We start from the raw sequence: 21,921 nt of genomic DNA on the forward strand, positions 1-21,921 counted from the left end.
TGTTTTTCATGTGATGATATTGCCATGCTTCCTTTACATGATTTGCGCAATTCATCCAATATGTCATGCCATGATCACATTGCTCCAAATATGCATTGTTTTGGATGTTGTCAATATTCTCCACGTGATGTTGCTACTCATGCTCATGAGGAGACCCCCATAGTTTCCTCATACATATTAGGAGATCTTGATGCATTTCATACTTTGCATGATTCCCATGATAGTATGCACCATATGCATTCCATGAATAACAATGATCTAGATATTACTTGTGATGCATTACATCCTTTGAGTCTCCATTATGACATACATCATAACAAACCTATCATTATGGATGACATGTTTCTATATCACGCATCTCATTTATTTGAGAATTGGATATTTGGTGCTAACCAACACAAGCACGTATGCATCATGATGGATGATGTGTACATCTACCACGCACACACAATTTTCCCTTTGCCCTTGTTTTGTGTAGGTACTCATGTATACTCGTCGACCTCTCAATCCCAAGAGTTGACGAAACGAGCTCTTGAGAGCAATGATGACTTGGGATCCCGAGGACTATCCTTACCACCGTCCCCTTCGTGCAAGGACTACGCGCAACTCCTCTACTTGGCTCTCACACGGCTATGGGCCAGTTACCATTTGTCACCTTATGCTCATTTTACCGTGTTCACTTTGCATGCTATGCTAGCTTCTATGCCTTTGCCATGCAATTGTGACCCTTGCTTGCATTTACCCATGATGAACCATTATGATATCCCATTGTGTATTTGCATGCTTGGTGGAGATCCTTGTTGCTATTGCCATGTTTATCATGTGCCCCATACTATTGATACTTGTTGTGTTGGGAGAGTCATGATGCCCCATTGCTATTTACATATGGTCTCTCGCCAATACATTGATGACATTTTACTCATATCTTGCTTTCATGCTTGCGCTATGACATGTGAAGTATTCATGCCCACTATTTGCACACATGACATGCTTGCCATGATTCCTTCTAGTATGTTGCATCTTCGCACAACTAGCTGGCTTGACTTGATCACTATGATTGCTTGCTATGTTGCATCACCCATGTTCCACTATTACTTGCTTTCTTGGGTTGATGACATATATGCTCATGCCTCACACTTGATTTGTCATGATCATTGTCTCTTGTCTCCATTAGTTGCATATATTGAGTGCCAACTTGCTATGCTTCTTGATCTCGGAGACTTGGACACTATACTTGTGATGCATGCTTGTTTGATTGAGCCTCTTGTATTTGGATGTTCTTACATAATATGCCTCCATACTTTGAAATGCTCCCTTGTACTTTCTTATGATGAGCACGATGCATACACTTGTTGGGTATCTTACCACACGAATGATGGGTTTTGCCATTTTGCTACCCTCATTTGTTTTTCCAAGTGTTTGTCATGTTCTTTCATTTTGAAGGATTTACAAGGCGGGACCACCACGAGACATATTGGTTATGCGAAGGCATACATGATGTGCGACACCAACATTTTCGACATTCTCATAAAGGTGAACTCCTTCTCTTTGAGCCATCCTCAAATACGCATATTGGATGGGTCTCTCTTTCATTGTTGTTTCCTTCTTGTTGTCTACATGATACATCTCGTGAACGGAGGAGCGACATTGGAGATTAGCTACATGGACCTTCACCTTGAGGAGCGCTCACACTTCTTGGATGCACCTTCGACACTCCACTCATGCCTCGACATCGAGCTTTGGTACACCAACACCTTCATATTTGTTGATTATGCTCATACATGTCAGGCTCGATGGACATATCATACTTACCACAAGTTTGCACCTCATGCGTGGACTGACTCACATTATGATTGCCTTGTTGCATCTTGTATTCCCATGTCATCCATGATATATGAGCTTATGCATTTCCTTAGCAAATTTGTTGTGGTCTACCTCGATGGCATATTCATATATCATGATCATATTGTCCATCATCAATTGCATGATAACTTATACATATTGAGCATCCATTGCCATATTCATGCTATTGATAAACCGTCCCTCTATGACATCATTTTGCACAATGGTAGAATTTGTCACTTTGTGCACCATGCTAATTATCCCATGAATTCTTTGCATATCATTCTATATCATCTTGATAAGCATCATGCGCTTTGTCACGCACTATCCCTTCGCACGGACTCACACTTAATTGATGGACACTTTGTGCGCGCTAACCATTGTATTTCCAAGTGTACTTTGTGTTTGCTCATTTTGCATGTACCACATACCGGAGACACCTTGGAGTACTTGGATTGCGCAAGGCCTTCACCTACGTCCCACTACAAGTCCGTCCACGACACCCGTTTCCATGGTGATGAGGATCACGATCCGAGGTCGGATCTTTCCCAAGGGGGGGGGATATGATGTGGAGCATCCCACGTTCATCCCCATGTACACTCCGACTACTCTCCAAGCCCCAAGGATACATAAGATGAGACCGCGACTATGCGCCATTGGACACAAGGTGAATTCACTCCTCTTCGAACCGTCACTTTCCGCATGTGAAGCACGGCTACTACCTCATGCATGGACCTTGCCTATACTCAGGTACAACCGAGATGATCATGGAGAGTCCAAGGATCAAGGCCAAGCATGGAAGAGGAGAAGGAAGAAGAAGACGGAGCGGCTGCTGAAGCCAGGCCGGACATCCGGACCGCAGTCCGGATCATCCGGGCCCAGCCGGATCATCCGGACCACCGTCCGGATCATCCGGGCCCAGCCGGATCATCCGGACCCTCCCCCGGATCGTCCGGGTAGCTGCGCCATAGACAACAGAAGCTCCTCGACGAAGCCGGATCATCCGGACGGTCGCCCGGATCATCCGGACCCCCGACACCCGGATCATCCGGGCCACCATCCGGATCATCCGCACCCCGCCTGTGTGCGCGACTTGGGCTGAGCCCATGTACCCCTTCGCCCCCTAGTCTATAAATAGGACCCCCGCTCCTCACTTTGGGACTTAGCGTTGGTTTAGCTCATGTTAGAGATAGAGCTACGCTCATCTATCGGATCTCCTCCTCGTGAGAGACCGCGGCCTCCGTCTAGGAGAAGATCCCTCTCGGATACAAGACCCCTTTACGGGAAGATCCCCTCGTGGATTCAAGGCCTCCTCTTGGAGATGAATGGTTCCGTTGTATCCTTACCCTAGTTGACTATGTATCTTGTGGATCTCATGTGTGTATGTTGATCTAGCACTTGTGTGATCGATTCCTTGTTGGTTGAGTGATTCCCTCTCGTTTTCCCCGTGTTTCCCCTTGTGCTTCCGCGTGTTCTTCGTGTTTCCTCCGTAGGATCCCCTCCAAACGTGAAAGATCGACGAATTAGGGTTCCACCCTACATCACTTGGAGTCCAACCAATGATGATAGTTCGGCTATCCGGACACCCCCTAGTCCAGGACTCCCTCAGTACCCCTGAACCAGGCTTCAATGATGACGAGTCCGGCGTGCATATTGTCTTCGGCATTGCAAGGCGGGTTCCTCCTCCGAATAATCCATAGAAGATTTTGAACACCAGGATAGTGTCCGGCTCTGCAAAATAAATTCCACATTCCACCGTAGAGAGAATAATATTCACACAAGTTCTATCTGCTGACGTATTTCGTGGCATGACGTCACACCACGGCCAAGTCTTTACTCGAATCGTTTTTATTGTTCCACCTCAGCGCGTTTAGCGAAGCGGTTTCCTTGGCACATCTTGTCAAAGCAGAGATCATGTCCCCTTATTCCGGGATTCTCATCAATACGTACGTGGGTAACCCAACTGCGCCCGTTGGCTCGCCCCCTCCATCGAAGGCGAGTCCCAAACGGTTACGGGGACGACTCTTGGTATTCAACCCCTTTATAATGAGACCAAGGCCTGTTCCTTTTCTTCAATCTTCAATCGAATCCGCCCCTCACCCCGAGTTCCAACACCCAAGGCTCCAGATTCAGGCGCTTCGGACCTTTGACAATGTCCGGCTCCGACCTACAGGGCCGGTGGATGCCCTCTTCTGTCACGGAAGAAGATGTGCTAAAGCTGAGAGACGCTAGGTATCTAACTGGCGAAATTTCGCATAGGCTGCCCGTCCAAGGGCAAGTCATTCCCACTCCTGAGCCTGGTGAGAGCGTGGTGTTCGTGTCTGACTTCCGTCGGGGTTTAGGCTTCCCGGTGGACCCCTTCGTGAGGGGGCTCATGTTTTATTATGGGCCGGAATTCCATGACTTGGATCCGGAGTCCATCCTCCACATCTCATCGTTCATTGTCGTATGCGAAGCCTTCCTCCACACCACTCCTCACTTTGGATTGTGGCTGAAGACCTTCAACATGGAGCCGAAGATGATCGAGGAGCGGCAGGCAGAGTGCGGAGGGGCAGTTATAAGCAAGAGAGCTGACGCTCCGTGGCCCGAGGGCTTTTTTCAAAAGGAGCTCGGTTTGTGGCAACAGGAGTGGTTCTACATCACCGCTCCCAGGGGCACCAGATTGGTGGCGCCGCCTGCCTTTCGCTCGGGCCCTCCACAACGGCTGGCGTCATGGGTCAACAAAGGGCTTGACTGGGGGCCGTCCAAGGATGTGCCATTATTGCAGGGCCGTATTCGAGACCTCCAAGAGAGGGAGATCAATCTGGTTGTGGTGGCGCAGGTCATGCTGATTCGGCGCCTTCTGCCCTGCAAACGTCGCCCCCTCCGCCTGTGGGTATTCAATCCGGAGGGACCGCGAGCTCTCCAACACTTCATGGGTGCGACGCCCGTGGAGATGTATAAACTGTTCCTCGGATCACAAGAGATGTGTCCGGACCTGACCGAGGACGCAGGCCTGAGCTGCAAAAGCCCGGATACTCAAGTAAGTAGTCCTGTGCCCGGACATGTTGTCCATGCATTTATCATAAACTTGCCCTTTAACCAGCTATCCCTTGAACATGAGTGGATAGCAAAAGCAAAACTGATACGGTGTTCGGCCCCCCTCCCTGAGATCACGCCGGATCCCGTGTTAATCAAGATGCTGGAGGCTGCGCCTTCGGAAGAGGGCGAAGGGGAAAACAGGAAAGCTACCGCCTCCGCTAGGGAGGCTCTTAAGAAAGGGGGGATCGAGAATCCCTCCTTCCAGGGGGAGAAGAGGACCGCTTCTAAAGATCCGGAGGCCAAGGCCTCAAAGCGGGGGAAGAAATCTTCAGCAGAGGGCCCTGCGCTAGGAGAAGCCCCGGCCGCACTGTTTCCCCAAGGGAATCAGCCCTCCAGCGAGCCGTAAGTAGAAAGGGGAGTTTTGTAATAAGGGATATCCCTATTTTTATTTCTGAAGATAACCAAAGTTTTACCTTGTAGTTCGGATCTCAGCCCTTCTCAGCAGAGCTCATCTTCGGGGGATCTTCGTCCGGAGATGATGGAGAGTGAAACGCCTCCATCTGCCACACCGTTAGGTGGGGCAGACGACCCTGAGGTGTCGTCGTGGAGGGTCTCCCCGAGTCCGGCGGGGCCGGAGAGTTTGGCACCAACTGGTGTACGGCCGGAGGAGCTGAAGGATCTGCTCGGGCGTGCGTCTATCTCAGAAGATCACCGTACGTTGATGAGTACGGTGATTGAAAGGATTTCATCCGCTCAGAGCGGGTTGCATGAGGCCGTCAGAAGTTTACTGACGGGTTTTGAGGTACGCGAAAATGATATACCGTTTGACAGTTTTGCACATAGAATGCGCCCTGTATAGATAGTAGCCCTTGAGACTCGGTACGTTGTCAAAAGCGACAACGTGTCGAGGATCATAATCTCAGTTATAAGATTTCGCCCTTCCTATTCAGGTGGCGGAGCGTTCGGTGGCCAGCCGGACTGATAGAGTTGCCGAACTGAAGCGGCAACTTGACGTTGCGGATGCGGACATCACGCTGGTCAATAAATGACTTGATGAGTCACAAGGTATGTGGCTTCTCCGCGGACGCCTTGTAAGGGAGATTGACGCCCGTGCCTTACAACATGTATGCTTAATGCAGATGGCGCCGCTGCTATGGAGGACCTTCGGGCGGAGCTTGCCCGAGCCAAGGAGCAAGCCAGAAAAAGTAATGCGGCTGCCTTGAAGGCGGCCGAAGAGCTAAAAGCCGAACAGGCTGCTCACTGCCGAAGCAGGGAGGAAATGGCCGAAATGGCCGTGAAGCTGAAGGATGCTACCGACCGCTATGAGTTTCTTAAAAGAGAACGCCGAGCGGAGCAAGAGGACCTGAAGAAGGCCACCGCCGAAGCCAAGGATGCCCGCTCCGCAATGAGGGCTATAAAGGAGGAGCTACGTCAGGCCGGGGATATTGCGGCTGGAAAGCCTTTTCTGCTGCGTAGGAAATTCATGGATCCGAAGTATGCTCAGTTGGGCCAGTTGTGGGGTGCGGATGATGCTTATCTGAATTTGGCGGCGAGTGCCGCAGACGCAGTCGCACACTTCCAGGGCCAAAAGGATCACGGAATGGAAGAGCTTTTTTGGTCGCAATTCCATAGTTCGGAGCATCCGCTTCCATTAACCGATCGGTTAGCCGAGTGGGCTGAGCTGAATAGGTTGTCCAGACTTGCCATGAAGGATGTCGTGGCTCATTTGTGGCCGAAAAGGCCCGAGCCGAAGAGTTATTTTGGCTTGGTGCAGCAGTTCCTTGATGCGGTGCCGCATATCAAGGCGATGAAGCGGTCAGCATGCATAGAGGGTGCACGGATGGCTCTCGCCCGTGTCAAAACATACTGGGCAGAGATGGAGGCCACCGACGTTGCATCCCAGGACTCGGACAGAAGCCGGTTACCAACCGAGCACTATTTTGAGGAAGTCCTGCAGGGCGCTCGTTTAATAGAGTCGTAGTGCTCGAAAAACGTTATGTTCAAATGACATGTATGATTTGTGAAACCATGTTTCAAATATAATATAAGGGCTTTTTATACTTGGGCGTTCAAGTGTTGAAATACCTCCTGTGCGGCCGTTAACGTATATGTATATATAACCTGAAAGATGGCAGTCCTCGGCTTCAGCCCCCACGCACATAGTGCGGGGGTGTTTGCAAAAAAAGCGCATTTTCACACTTAATTCAACGTCTTGGTCCTGTGAAGGAGGTGATAGAGTAGCAAACTAGGTAACCAGACTATAATGCTTTATCACTTTCACTTAGCCATAAGAGTTCGATGGTGGGGCTAGTATATAGCCCCTAGGGGCACTGCGCTCTCCGAATTTCGGGGCGCGTATGTGCCTGACCGAGAAACGGTCCTTTGTTAAAGCGGAGGAATTCTAAACATTCCGGTGGTTGATCGAGTGGTTGACCAGTCTCTCGCTATATCATGACAGTCTGTTTTCGGCTTTCTCTACTGAGGTGCTCACCTGGGCGAACCGGGGCACAATCGCAGTAGTTCTCCTGGTGCCGCGTTAGCCGATAGAGCGGAACGTAAGGCAGCAAAACACAGGAGCCGGGCAAACCCAACATTTGACCAAAGACATGATTCGGAGCTGATGCATATAAGGCCTAACTCGAGACGCCGAACACTCCCTAAGGTATTCGGTCTTTATGAAAATGGGCAGAACAATGCCCTAAGCCCCTAGTGTCCAGGTACGCGCAAAAATTTCTGACGCGGCCGATGCCAAAACGCCAGATTCCTCCTCGGTTATAGCAAAAAACCGGGGGATGTGTATCAACAAGAGACAGTAAAAAAGCTTTACGCAGGGTCTTAATCTGAAAAGAATCCTTTCATCGGGTCCCTACTGCACGTCTGCGCCTGTGTCTCCGTTGTGCCGTATCCCGGACGGGTGTCGCACGGTGTTCATCTGTAAAAGAGAAGAACTTAGTTGGAAAAGAGTCCGTGCGAAAGATGTTTTTTGAAATAAATAGAGTATGATTCAAAGAATGAATAAAATTGAGCTTTATTGTCTCTTTTTGTGCATGCGTGGAGCCCCTTGTAAAGGGGTATGCGACTAGTAAGCCCCTTGTTTATTTATACCGGACTCGCCTAACCGTGTCCGGGGTCTGAATGACCTGTTTAGGGGCTTTGATCAGCAAAGCCGGATTAGTGTGTGGCTGTCAAGGCAGTCTCACGTTCTTCCGTAGTCGAGGAACACTCGAAGTTACCCTTTAATGAGATGATGCCGCGTGGACCGGGCATTTTAAGTGTAAGAGACACGTAATGCGGTATTGCGTTAAAGCGGGCGAAAGCTTCGCGTCCCAATAGTGCTTGATAGCTACTTTTAAATGGGGCGATGTGGAAGATTAACTTTTCGCGACGGAAGTTGTCGGATGAACCGAACACAACTTCTAGTAGTAGGGAGCCCGTACAATTGGCATATGGGCCTGGCGTCACTCCTTTAAAGGAAGTGTTGCTATGGCGAATTTTGGTTGGGTTTATCCCCATTCTGCGGATTGTGTCCCGGTATAGCAGGTTTAAATCACTGCCGCCGTCCATTAGGACTTGTGTAAATTGTAGTCCGTCGATTATAGGATCCAATATCAAAGCAGTCCATCCTGCATTTCGGATACTTCCGGAGTAATCCTGATGGTCGAAAGTTATTGGTTTTGACTCCCAGTTTTGGGACTTCGCTGGGGTGAACCGTGCGGCGCGTACTTTGGTGGGCGCCACTCTATTTTTCCCTGTTATCACTTGAAGTGAATTTACTGTTTTGACCTCTTGTAGGAAATTCTTTTGTTTTCCGGTGCTCTGCTTGTGGGGTTCATCATCGTCCCCACTTGGTGTGTCGAGCCTCTTGTGTTCGGCGTTAAGTCGGCCGGACTGCTTGAAGACCCAACAATCTCTGTGGGTATGGTTTGCAGGCTTCCCGGGGGTACTGTGGATTTGGCATATCTTGTCCAAGATTTTGTTTAGGTTAGATAGCTCATCGCTGTTGTCCTTGAGAGGCAGTGTTTTGTTATTCTGCCGAGAGCTTTTGAACCCGGCGTTGACTGCCGTTCTCTTTGGGCCATTTTCCTTAGTCCGGCACTGGTCCTTTCTGCGTCGTGGTTTCCCATTTCCATCCCTGACCTCGGATGTACTTGGGTCGCTGGTGCTGCATCTTGCCAGCCAGCTATCCTCTCCCGCGCAAAAGCGGGTCATGAGGCTTGTTTGTCCAGCCATTGTTCTTGGCTTTTCCTGGCCGAGGTGTCTGGCGAGCCATCCGTCTCAGAAGTTATTCTTGAAGGCTGCTAAGGCTTCGGCGTCCGGACAGTCGACTATTTGGTTCTTTTTGGTGAGGAACCTATTCCAGAATTTGCGGGCTGACTCTCCGGGCTGTTGAGTTATGTGACTTAAATCTTCTGCATCTGGAGGGCGGACATAAGTCCCCTGAAAATTTGCCCGAAACGCATCCTTGAGCTCTTCCAAACTTCTAATGGTATTTTCTGGGAGACTTTTGAGCCAATGCCGGGCTGGCCCTTTGAGCTTGAGGGGTAAGTATTTTATGGCGTGGAGGTCATCTCCTCTAGCCATATGTATGTGCAGGATGTAATCCTCAATCCAAACTCCAGGGTCTGTTGTTCCGTTGTATGCCTCTATATTTACGGGCTTGAATCCCGTTGGAAATTCATGATCCAGCACCTCATCGGTCAAACATAGGGGGTGTGCAGCGCCCCTGTATTTGGGTGTGCTATAATTTTCAAATACTCGACGTGTTGTGTTGGCTTCTGGAGCTTGCTTTCTTCGCCCATAGATGGATCTGACCGGGCCATCCTTTTTGCGAGGATCCTTATGTGGATCACGTGCCGGCTTGTGTGCGGTGCCGCTTGCCGCTCTTTGTTTGTCATGTGGTCGTCTATCCGACCGGGCGGCCTCTTTGTTTTTTGATTTTGGGGGCTCTAAGGCCTCCTCGTCAAATTCGGGCAATAGTTTGCGCTTCGGGTAGCTCTTTGCTTGGCGACTATCGCCGTATTTGTCCGCGGTCTTGAGTACTTTGCTCCATCTCATTCTGAGTACGTCTTCCACTGTTTTGAGCTTCCACTTTTGCTTCTTCAGACTTCGTGCAGCGGTGACGAGCCTTTTGTGGAGGTTCTTCTGCTCCAGCGATGTGTCCGGCGTGAGATCATCCGGACTGTTGTTTTCGTCGGGGATGGGTTGCCTATCCAATTCATCCTATTAGGATGGTTGCTTGGGGGCATGTTCGTCGTCCACTGGTTCGCCCTACTCTATGGCTGGGTCTGTATGGGTGCTGTCGTTGTCGAGGCGGGACTTTGGGCGGCGCTTGCGTCGCCGTTTCGGCTGTTTTCGGGGGAATTATCCTTCGCAGCGTCCCGTTGTTCCTCGTTATCGCTTCCTTTAGGTGTATCCACCATATATATATCATGAGTTGAGGTGGCTTTCCAGTTGAGGGAGTCCTGGACTAGGGGGTGTCCGGATAGCCGAACTATCATCGTGTCACATCCCTAGTTCTGGCCTAACCTATGCTAGCTTCCATGTGAGCATCATGTTTAAATTCAAATGAAACTTGAATTGAGGAATTTTCAAAAGCCTCAAAAAACCTCTAAAAATAACCAACATTTAAATCTTCTCAAATGAATCCAAGAAAATGTTCCTATTATTCTATATAAATATTGGTAAGAGGTAAAATTCAAACCAATATTTTTGGAGTCATAGAAATATTTATTTTGGCCATTTGAATTAATCCAATAACTATTTGCTTTGGATTTATATTTAATATATATTAAATATGACTCCAATAATTCTGGAAGTTTGTGAGTGGCTTTGTATATATTTTAGCAAGCCACATAATAAACTACAGAATTTATTAAAATGATTTAGTTGCTAAACTAAATCAAAACAGAGGAAGAAAAATGGAAAACAGAAACTAAAAGAGATAGAGAGAGAGAAGGACTACCTGGCGCTCACCTCTCAGCCCACCGGCCCAGCTCCTGTTTCGGCCCAGCCCACCATCGCCTGGCTCCCTGTCGTCTTCCTCCTTGGACAGAAGGACAGGGGCGCGTGCTCGCCGCCTGCTGGCCACGCGCAGGCCACCTCCACCCTGCCTGCTTCACTCCCCCGACGCCCTGAACACGCCACGCACCCCCCCGGGCCCCTCTCTCTCTCCCCGTGCCCTCTCCCTCCTCTGTCTCTCTCCCTCGCCCATTCCCCGCCATGGCCGAAGCCTCCATGGACGCGTCGCCGTAACTCCGCGCCCACAGCCACCACCCCGCCTCGCCGACGCCCCAGGAAGCTCCGCCTCGTCCCCCTCTTCATCCTCACCCCGACGAAAGGCGCCGGAAGCCCCTGGATGCCGCCAGCTCCAATGTTCCCCTCCTCGGCCACCGAGGATCGCCGCTGTTGATTTGCCACCGTCTCCACCTCCCCGAGCTCGCTGAGACCATCTCCGACCCCGCTGTGAGCTCCTGCCCCTTCTCCCCCTCTCCGTTCTCGCTCCCACACGCCGTAGCCGTCGCCCCCTTGTTGACCGAAACCCGCCGCTGCCCGCGCTCGTCGCCGGTGATGCTCCGGTGACCATTTGGTCCCGGGCATGCGCCCATCATACTCACCGCACCACGTAGACGCCGTAGGTGCTAATTGCACATCGCCACGGCCGCCGCAACAGCGTCCCCGCACGCCCCCAAGCTCCGGCCGCAGCAAAGCTCGTCGCCGGTGCCTCTGTAGGCCACCCCAGCTCCAGCCGCCTCCTCCACTGCATGCGCCACTCCGCCAGCTCCCGTTAGATGCTCCCCGCGCGCCAAACCGGACCCCGTAGCGAAATCCCGATGCCCTCCGCCGCGTTTTGGTCGCCGCCGGCAGAACTCCGGCAAAGCCGACGTGGCGCTGTCATTAGCCACTAATGACGCCCTAACAAACCCCCTTAGCTCACTGACACCTGGGCCCCACGCCCTAACTAATCTGGGTTTAATTTCTGTTTAGATTAGTTTAATAAGGCGGGACCCACCAGTCAGAGTTGACTATGCTGATATGTCCGTTGACCCGACCCCACCTGTCAGTGTCTCTAAACACCACCGTGTCACTGACCAGTGGACCCCACTAGTCAGGTTTGACCCGGACTAGCCCCAGTTGACTTGATGACGTCACACCAACGTCATGCTGACGCAGTTAACCATTCTCTGGATTTAAAATAATTCAGGAAATTTCAGAAAATAGTATAAACTTCTAAAAATCATAGAAATTCAACCGTAACTCCAAATGAAATAAATTATATATGAAAAATGATCAGAAAAATCCAATCTATCCATCTGTACCATTTTCATGCATGTTAGAACAACTTATAGCTGCTGTTTAGCACAAATCAATTAAATGGCATTTAAACTCCCACATATGGAGTTTGAATTTGAACCTAGTGTTCAAACCAACTCCATTTAACCTGCTACTTGTTGCATTAGCCCAAAACACATTCATATTGCCATGTCATAGCATGCATCATATTGCTGCATATCGCCATGTGTTGATTGTGTTCTTTCTGTGTTTGCCGGTGGTTGTTCCCTCTCGATAGACGTGGGTTCGACGATGAGATCGATGACACCGATGAAGAGCTATATTATCTTCAGAAGTGCCAGGCAAGCAAAACCCCCTTGTTCATTCCGATATAATCCCACTCTCTCGCTCCTGCTCTCTTTTACTGCATTAGGACAACAACGATTCAACTGTTACTTGCTGCGGTAGCTGAACCCCTTTATCCTTTGCATGACCTGTCATTCCACAGTAAATAGATGAAACCCACTAGCATGAGTAGGAGTTGTTTGATCCCTGTTGTGCCTACTCATTCATGCTTGTTTGTCATGCCTGCTACTGCTTAGAGTTGAGTCAGGTCTGATTCATCAGGGGGAATCAGAGGTGTGTGAACATGTCCTACTGTGTGTGAGCTAAGTGTGTGAACACGATTTGGTAAAGGTAGCGGTGAGAGGCCATGTAGGATTACATGGTGGGTTGTCTCATTGCAGTCGTCCTCAGGAACTGAATTCTGTGTTTGTGATCCATAATACAGTTACTACCACGCATTGGGCCCGAAACCAATGGACCCTTTCGGCTTCTTAATCACCCTTGTCCTCTGTCCAGGAGTTGCAAGTAGTTTCTGGTGTTTGTAGTATGCTGGAGGCCGTGGGCAGCGCTGACCGGAGGGGTGGGCTGTGATGCGGTAGGCACGTGGCCGGGTTACCGGGCGCCCGTTTGGTGTCACGGAACCCTGCTCACATCATTTGGGGCTGTGAGCGAAACCCCGGCCGGATCTCCTCATGGATGGAACCCGAATAGGCGATAAACCTGGACTAGAGACTTGAGTGTTTAGGTAGGCCGTGGCCGACACCCACGTTGGGCTTCCGCTTGAAGGTTGCCGAGTACATGTCGTGTAAACAGCGGTAAGTGGTGAGAGCGTGTGTGAAGAAGTACACCCCTGCAGGGTTAACATCATCTATTCGAATAGCCGTGTCCGCGGTAAAGGACTTCTGGGTTGCCTGTACAGTTCATAGACAAGTGAAAGTGGATACTTTAAAATGCGCAAGATAAGCGTGAGTGCTATGGATGGCGTTCTCGTAGGGAGACGGGAGTGGATCCATAGTGGTGTATTGGTTGGTGAATATGTGGACTCGTGGTCGTCAAAAGTAAACGCGTCGAAACTCTAGTAGACGACTTGAGGGTCACATTTGACAACCTTCGAGAATATGATATCAAACTGAATCCGGAAAAATGCGTTTTCGGCGTGCCAGCCGGAAAGCTCCTGGGCTTCATCGTATCCGGTAGAGGAATTGAAGCAAATCCGGCCAAGATCCAAGCTCTATCACAGCTGGATATTCCAAAAAACCTCAAACAGATCCAGAAATTGACGGGATGCATGGCGGCCCTCAGCCGCTTTATCTCCCGCTTAGGAGAAAAGGCATTGCCCCTCTATCGCCTCCTCAGGCACACCGAACACTTCGAGTGGACGGATGCTGCCACCGCCGGACTCGAAGAAATAAAGGCCATATTGGCAACGAATCCGGTCCTGGCTGCGCCCAACCTGGGCGAACCAATGCTGTTATACATCGCAGCAACACATCAAGTTGTAAGCGCGGTACTCGTCATCGAACGAGAGACAGAAGGGCATAAATTCCCTCTTCAAAAACCAGTGTACTACGTATCCACTGTGTTAACCCCCTGCAAGTCCCGTTACCCACACTATCAGAAGATCGCGTATGCAGTGTTCATGGCATCCCGGAAGCTCCGACACTACTTTCAAGAGTGTTCGATAACAGTGGCCTCTAAAGTACCACTCAATGACATTATAAACAACCGCGACGCAACGGGCAGGATTGCAAAATGGGCCATTGATCTCTTGCCATTCGATATAACTTACAGACCTCGGCGAGCTATAAAGTCACAAGTTTTGGCTGACTTTGTCGCCGAATGGACCGAAGCCGAACTCCCTAAAGAGTACGGTGCATACTCCAATTGGATTATGCACTTCGACGGCTCTAAAATGTTGACCGGACTAGGGGCTGGCGTCGTATTGACGTCCCCGACCGGTGATACAGTCCAATACGTACTTCAAATAATGTACACGGACTCCAACAACGCAGCCGAATACGAGGCCCTTTTACATGGTCTCCGGATGGCAATCTCCATGGGCATTCAACTCCTAGAGGTGCGTGGGGATTCAAACCTCGCAATATCCCAAATAAATGGAGACTTTGATGCCAAGGATCCGAAAATGGGAGCATATCGCAACGCTGTCCTAAAAATGTCAGCTCGGTTCGACGGACTCGAATTCCATCACGTAGCCAGGGATAACAACCAAGCGGCCGACGTATTGGCACACATCGGCGCAAAACGTGACGCTGTCCCTCCAAACATCTTCCTGGAACGGCTGTTCAAGCCATCCGTATTATGGGAAGGGGAGTCCGGAAATAACAAACCGGAAGCAGCCACACCAACCGACACAGAGCAATTTGACATAAGCGGCAATTCCGCCGCCGAAATAACACCCTTAGCCCACGACATAATGGCCGTAATCGCCCCGTGGACAGAACCATTCCTAGCCTACTTACTTAGGCAGGAACTTCCCGAAGACCAAAATGAGGCCCGCTGCATAGTTCGGCGATCTAAAGCCTACAAGGTCCACGAGGGAGAACTTTATAAGAAAAGCACAACCGGAGTCCTTCAAAGGTGTATCTCCGAAGAGGAAGGGCGAAACCTCCTGGCTGAAATTCATGCCGGACTAGGCGGACACCACACAGCAGCCCGGGCCCTCGTAGGAAAGGCATTCCGTACAGGATTTTATTGGCCGACGGCCCGAGCAGATGCTCAGGACTTAGTCCAACGATGCGTTGGTTGTCAGCTCTTTGCTAATCAGAGCCATATGCCACCCACCGCACTCAAAACTATACCCATTACCTGGCCGTTCGCGGTCTGGGGGCTTGACATGGTTGGACCACTTAAAGGGGGAACCCACAAGCAAAGATACCTATTGGTCATGGTGGATAAATTCACCAAATGGATAGAGGCCAAGCCAGTTAAAACGGCAGAGTCCAGACCAGTGATAGACTTTATATCCGGGGTAGTACACCATTACGGTGTCCCCCACAGCATCATCACCGATAACGGCACGAATTTTACGGCCGATGAGGTTAAATCATGGTGCAAAAATATGGGCATCAAGCTCGATTATGCTTCAGTCTATCATCCTCAAACCAACGGTCAAGTGGAACGAGCAAATGGTCTAATAATGAGCGGCATCAAACCCAGACTAGTGCGGTCACTTACGAAATCTGACACGCACTGGGTAGAGGAGCTCGACTCCGTACTCTGGGGGCTGCGGACAACGCCCAACCGTACTACCGGATTCACACCATTTTTTATGATGTACGGCGCAGAGGCAGTTTTGCCCTGCGACATTATTCATGACTCACCTCGAGTGCGCATGTATGAAGAAAGAGAGGCCGAGCTGGATCGGCAGGACAGCTTAGACGCATTGGAGGAAGAACGCGACGTCGCCAAGGCTCGTTCCGCATTCTATCAGCAGCAGGCTCGAAGATATCAAAGCAGAGAAGTACGGGCCAAGACTTACAACGTGGGCGAACTAGTTCTACGCCTGCCGGACAAGAAAAAGGGCAAGCTCAAGCCCAAATGGGAGGGCCCCTTCATCATCGATCAAGTCCTGACCGGCGGAGCATACCGTCTACGAAATGCATCGGATAATCGACTCGAGCCGAACCCATGGAACGCAGCCCGCCTTCGAAGATTCCATGCCTAGCGCCGGATTAAGAGTTCGTCCCTTTCTCCCGTCCAAATTTTTTATACTTCAGCTGCCTTTTTTCTCTTTTTTTCTCTCACCCCTATTCATAAACAGCCTTAAAAGGCTTATTTGCACATAAGTCTGCACATAATCGACGTGCTATCCGCACTCACTATACCTGGGGGCTTCTTTGCCAGAAGCTTAATTTATAAGGGCTTCGTGCCCAGCACATGTGTTAAGCTCCCACATGTACCTTTTATTCACCATTATATGCATCGATATGACTTAAGTTTTGGCCAAGCTGGGTTGCCTGGCTCCTGTGCTTACCCCTACGTTCCCAATTGTTCGGCTAGGAGGTAAAGGGAGCACCTCTGCGATTGTTACTGCCGGGTCAGCCGGATGTGTACCTCAGACTGGGTGAAGCCGAAAGCTAGCGTTCTTAAGGGAATACTCGGTCGGTGACTTGAAAGATGATTTTACCTACTTATTTATCTGCCCCCAGATGTTTTTCTGCTTTTTTCGCAGTCCGGACATGCACTTTAGGGCATGCCACCCCCAGAGGAAAGGAACCCTTAACGAAACTATTCTCCCTGGAAGATGTTTCTTACTAACCATGTAATATAACATAACTAGTTGGGCACTTGTCTGATAAAGCACTAATGACCCCTATGCCTGGTCTCCATGCATACCCCGGTTGTTTCATAACTGAGAGGGTATTCGGACACACTCCGGACTCTAGGGTCCCGAGGTCGAAGCGAAAAGGTCGGCAAAGACAAATGATCTACAATCCGACTAGAAGGCATTTTACATGTCATTTTATAATACATTGTCAAATTGACTGACTGTATTCTTCCTCAATCCCGTCTAACAGATTGTCTAATTTATAGTCCTGTTGGGAAAACTTAGCAGCCAACTCTACTTGGCCGTATACTAAACTTACAGGGATCTCCTTCCCATCGGGCCCCACAGGTCCGACTTCGGCCATGTGGTTGGGATTCGCCTTCTTGTACCGCGTCTTCACCATGGCCCAGGACTCCCTGGCACCTTGGCGGCAGGCTGAAATCTTCCATAAATGGAAGCGCTGCCGCACTCCCTGAAGCTTCTCCGCAAGCTCCCCAAGTCCCTCGGGTAGGGAAAAGGTTGGCCATAAAGCCTGGATGACGCCGCTCATTGCCTGCCGAACTCGTTCGGTCAGTCGCAACAACTCGGGAAGTTGATCACCCGTTGATATGGGCATCTCCTCCGCGGGGCGACCTGTGAGTATACCTACAGACATATTTTGTCAATTAACTTCCTCGCCAAACTCTTCTTTTCAAAGGAGTTCGCTCAAGCACTTACTATAGATGCCGCGATGAAGCCGCTGATTCTCCTTAACGGAGCCAGATAGCTCGGCCCGAACGCCTTTCAGCTCTTCTCCAAGCTGGGCATGGGCATCCTGGAGCTTGTTCCTTTCATGCTGCACCTTATGCAGCACCCTCTCGCTGGCCTTTAGTTGGCGAAGAAGTTCTTGCCTGTCCGGATCTTGTTCGGCGGCACCTGCAACGTCATTATCAGACTTGCATACAGGCCAAACACTACTTATCTTTTAAAAAAAATGTGTGTTACCAGGAGAGGTCGTTGCGTTTCCTCCTGCGGCAGCGAGTGCGGCTTCAAGTTGAGCCTTGCACTCTTGCAGCTCCTGAGACAGTTGGGTATTCTTCTCGGTAAGACCCTGCGTTTCATATGTTCCTTAAATCAGTTAATATAACTACTTTAAGTCTCGGGGGCTACTGGCATATATAACTATTAAATTCGCTTACCCGTATGTCCTTTACATACTGCTCCGTGGCTCTGGTCAAACCATCTTGAGCGGCACGGAGGTGCGCGTCCCCTGCGTTAAAGGCATCCAACGCCTCAGGGGAGAAGCACACGTCACGATAAACAGTCCGGCGGCGCCTATGGTTCATGGCACTCTCCACCTCAGATTTGGTGGCGGATAGACGGTCGGCATCCTCCGTTAGAGGAGTATCCGGCTCGCGCCTTGTGCTCGCCTCCCCCTCCGGACCAGGCGCTGGAGCTTGGCTGGTAGAAGCCGGATTGGCAGCCTCTGCACCCGTAGTCCGGCGGGCGTTTTTCCCCCTACAAAAAGTCATGAGCATTCGAACGCTTCCTAGGAACGTTGCTCCAGATAATGAATTGTGAGTTGTACCTTTGCAGTGACATTTCGGTCCGCGCCGCGCTCCTCTTCCGTCTACTTGTCCGGACTGGCCTTTGACGGTCAGCCGCCGCGGGCTCGGCTTCCCGCCCTAGAGGCACCTCCTGCACAGCGTCATCATATACAATGGTCAGAAATAAGCAAGGAAGGACTAACGGTGTCAGAACTTCGGTCACAAGCACCTGGGAAGCCGGATATAGTCCGGGATAGTCGGCCGTAATGGCGACTAAGGCATTATCCATGCTGAGCTGGTGGAAAACCCCGTCGATTAGCTCCACTCCTATGTCCGGATCCTCTTCGGAGGCCGGGTCCCGGGATCTCTCTGGATCCTCGGGTTGCGGAGCTGGACTTAGCATGTCCTCCACCATCCGACGCAGCTCCTGCATCGAAAGAAGAACACCATATAAGAAACTTAGGTTTCAAAGGCATGGGTTGGACACGTGTAGTGTTCGCTTACCCAGGGCCGGGGATTATTCATGGAGAACCCATTTAACGGATTCGTCCGAAGGAAATCCTCCTTCTCCCCCTTGTACAGGCCGGACAGGATCTTCACCAGGTCTTCGGCCGAATCCGACCCTTTACGGCCGTGACGGGTGGCATCGTCCTCCCCGTTGAAATCCCACATACATTGGCCCTTGTATTGTAGTGGCTGCACTCCCCTCATAATGCATGTTGCCATGACTCCAATCATGGTCAACCCGGAATGGGTCAGTAACCTTATCCGGCCCATCAGATAATGAACGCTCTTGTCTTCCTCCAGTTGGGGGCTCCGTGGGCGCCAACTAAGGTGTTTCTTTAGAGGAGCATTGTTGAACTCCGGGAGGCCGATCCGGACAGGGTCCGGCAGCGGAGCGTCTTCTATATAAAACCATAACGAAGGCCAGTCTTCGGACGCCTTCTTAGGGGTTCCGGATGGATATCCGGTCCCGGCAATGCGCCATATTTCGGCGCCGCCCACTTGATATATTAACCCCTCGTGAGAGCAGGGTACAAGGCAAAACAACCTCTTCCACAGCGCAAAATGGGGCTCGACACCCAGGAATAGCTCGCAAAGAGCTACGTAACCCGCAATATGCAGGATCGAGGCGGGCATGAGGTGATGAAGCTGGAGTCCGTAGAACTCCAGGAGCCCGCGGAGGAACGGATGTACGGGAAATCCGAGCCCCCTTATCAGATAGGGGATGAAGCATACCTGCTCCCCTTTGTTGGGATTTGGGGTAGCCTCCGCTTGCTTCCCACCTTTATAGGTGGCCAGCCCGGCTCGGACAGGAACCATGAAGGCCGGAGGGAGATATCCCCCCGTTTGGAGCTTCACCAGCTCGTTGTGTGGAACAGAGCATCTCCTCCAATCTCCTGGCAGAGGGCTGGGAGCGCGAGAAGAAGAGCTACGCTGGGGATCCATGATGGAATGGTTTCCGGGTCGAAAGCGCTCTGATGAGTGTTCGCGGGAGGAAGATGGTGATTTGGATCTGGATTCGTGCCTCTCTTATAGGCAGATTACTCGCACAACTAGGGGGTAAAACATAAAAGACACCCCGGCTTTTCGCATTCGTGCGACACGTGGAAGAAGGCCATTATTGGGCGTGGGAGCCAAGAAACGCAACTTTAATGAAAAAGCCGGACACTGTTCGGCAGGTACATGGAACTTGAAGGAGAACCCGCCTTGCAACGCCGAAGACTACACACATGCTGGACTTACCATCATTGAAGACTGGTTTGGGGGCTACTAAGGGAGTCCTGGACTATGGGGTGTCTGGATAGCCGAACTATCATCGGCCGGACTATCATCATTGACCGGACTCCAAGACTATGAAGATACAAGATTGAAGACTTCGTCCCGTGTCCGGATGGGACTTTCCTTGGCGTGGAAGGCAAGCTTGGTGATACGGATATGTAGATCTCCTACCATTGTAACCGACTCTATGTAACCCTAGCCCTCTCCGATGTCTATATAAACCGGATGGCTCTAGTCCGTAGGACAACAACATCAACCCTTACAATCATACCATAGGCTAGCTTTTAGGGTTTAGCCTCCTTGATCTCGTGGTAGATCCACTCTTGTAAACATCCACAATATCAATATCAATCAAGCAGGACATAGGGTTTTACCTCCAGCAAGAGGGCCCGAACCTGGGTAAAACATCGTGTCCCTTGTCTCCTGTTACCATCCGCCTAGACGCATAGTTCGGGACCCCCTACCCGAGATCCGCCGGTTTTGACACCGACACCAGTGCCCTGTGGGTGCTGGTTCTTGGTCGTCTCCGGCATCGTCGTCCATACCGTTGATATCTTCGGAGTCGCAATCTAGCATGTCGGTTAAGTCATCGATAGTGGCTACGAAGTGGGTGGTGGGTGGGCTTTGAATTTCTTCGCCGTCCGCATCCCAACCATCCTAGCCATAATCCGGCAAGGCTCTCCTGATAAAGAGAGACACTTTAGCGAATTCAGGATGTCGCCGAAAGGCGAGTGCTGAAAGATGTCCGCAGTGGAGAACTCCATGATCGGCGCCCAATCGGGTTCGATTGGCAGGAGCGCGGATGTTTCGGGGTTCGGAGAGGAGTCCGGCACCTTGGAGTCACGAGCTTCACAAGGGACAGGGTCGGTATTCGGCTCCATCGCCGTAGAGGTAGTAGCCCCCGAGGCGGTGTTTAGCCACCCATCCTCGACCGGCGCAATTGGGTCCGAGTTAAGGGTCGGAGCGGACTCTTGTGCGGCCTCCAGGGCACTGTCCGGTGGCAGAGCTAAATCATGCCCATCGTGACAGTGCGGCGCGCTCGGCTGTGGCTTGAATCCGTCGAAGATCAAGTCTCCGCGGATATCGCCCGTATAGTTTAAACTTCCAAATCTGACCTGATGGCCAGGGGCGTAGCTTTCGATCTGCTCCAGATGGCCAAGTGAGTTGGCCCGCAGTGCGAAGCCGCCGAATACGAAGATCTGTCCGGGGAGAAAAGTTTCGCCCCGGACCGCGTCATTGTTGATGATCGAAGGAGCCATCGGGCCTATGGGCGACGACACAGAGGAACTCTCAATGAAAGCACCAATGTCGGTGTCAAAACCGGCGGATCTCGGGTAGGGGGTCCCGAACTGTGCGTCTAGGCGGATGGTAACAGGAGACAAGGGACACGATGTTTTTACCCAGGTTCGGCCCTCTCGGTGGAGGTAAAACCCTACTCCTGCTTGATTAATATTGATGATATGGGTAGTACAAGAGTAGATCTACCACGAGATCAAGGAGGCTAAACCCTAGAAGCTAGCCTATGGTATGATTGTTGTTCGTCCTACGGACTAAAACTCTCCGGTTCATATAGACACCGGAGAGGGCTAGGGTTACACAGAGTCGGTTATAATGGTAGGAGATCCACATATCCGTATTGCCAAGCTTGCCTTCCACGCCAAGGAAAGTCCCATCCGGACACGGGACGAAGTCTTCAATCTTGTATCTTCATAGTCTTGGAGTCCGGCAAATGATGATAGTTCGGCTATCCAGACACCCCCTAGTCCAGGACTCCCTCACATGATTCTCTTTCTTTACCGTGCTTCCTAGCAACAAAACCTCTCTTATCATAACGTTGATTCTTTGATT

Source organism: Triticum aestivum, chromosome 7B, assembly GCF_018294505.1.
Source record: "Triticum aestivum cultivar Chinese Spring chromosome 7B, IWGSC CS RefSeq v2.1, whole genome shotgun sequence".
In the NCBI taxonomy this organism is placed as follows: Eukaryota; Viridiplantae; Streptophyta; class Magnoliopsida; order Poales; family Poaceae; genus Triticum; species Triticum aestivum.